We start from the raw sequence: 1,128 nt of genomic DNA, 5'->3' as shown, positions 1-1,128 counted from the left end.
GAGGCCAGGCCATCACCGCCTTCGGAAAGAAAAAGCCACGCATCATCACAATAGACAAGCTTCAGCAGCAGCTATCTATAGGAGGAGATGGAGTAGAGGGCATGGCGGGATTACGTTGACGAATGACGCTGAGTCGCTCGCCGGAAATAGCCGATCTACAAGCTCAAAACGCGGTGCGGAAGCGGCACGTTTTGAGCTTGTAGATCGACTATTTATGAGCATAAATTAGCCCATTAAGACCTGAGGCCGATTCTAAAAATGTCTTCTAAATCCTAACCGTTTTCTGAAAAACGTATGTTGCTATATCAGTGGTGCTCAAACCTTTTCGCGTCAAGGACCCCGAAAATTATGTATTTGCCTGCCGACCCCCATCTCAAAATAGTTTTGTTCCAGGGACCCCCAGAAACAAGGATTTGAGTTTAAAAACAAAATTGCTTTCAAAATATATATATTCAAATATTTGCAAAAATATCTTGATTTTTTTTTTTTTGAAACATTTGAACAACACACATCTCGTCTGTGGATCTATGGGTCCCTGGCACAACATGTATTCAGACTACAGATTCATTTGGAAAAGTTTGAGAACCGCTGTTCAAGATCAGTGGTTCTCAATCTTTTTCATGTTAAGGACCCCCAAGATGATATGCGTTTGGCCACAGACTCCCATCTCAAAATATTTTGTTCCAGGGAACCCCCAGAAGCAAAGATTTGAGTTACAAATGTTCGTTAAAAATATATATATATTTTCAAAGATTTGCACACATTTTCGCGATTTTTCAAAAATAGCAGATCTACAAGGTCAGAAGTGACACGAAGCAGTGACGCGCTTCGTGTCACTTCTGACCTTGTAGATCTGCTATTTTTGAATAGCCAAAGTATAAAATGACACAGATGCTTTCCCGGATTGAATGAGTTAAACGGAACGTGAGGTGAAGGAGAGGGTATGGGGGAGAAAAAAAAAAACAGGAGGCAGGAGGGGAAAGAATAGCAATGTACGCTAGCAAAGGAGAAAGTTGAGTTCGCGGTGTCGGATGAATAATGAAAAAGGACATTAAAAGACGGAGAGGAGCGGATAGAGTTGGCACGGGGGGGCGGAAGGGGGGAGTAATGAGAGTGAAGCAGAGGAGA

Source organism: Gymnoscopelus microlampas (assembly GCF_963454915.1).
Source record: "Gymnoscopelus microlampas genome assembly, chromosome: 21".
Lineage (NCBI taxonomy): Eukaryota > Metazoa > Chordata > Actinopteri > Myctophiformes > Myctophidae > Gymnoscopelus > Gymnoscopelus microlampas.
The sequence above is the reverse complement of the archived record's forward strand: the minus strand, read 5'-3'. Positions refer to the sequence as shown.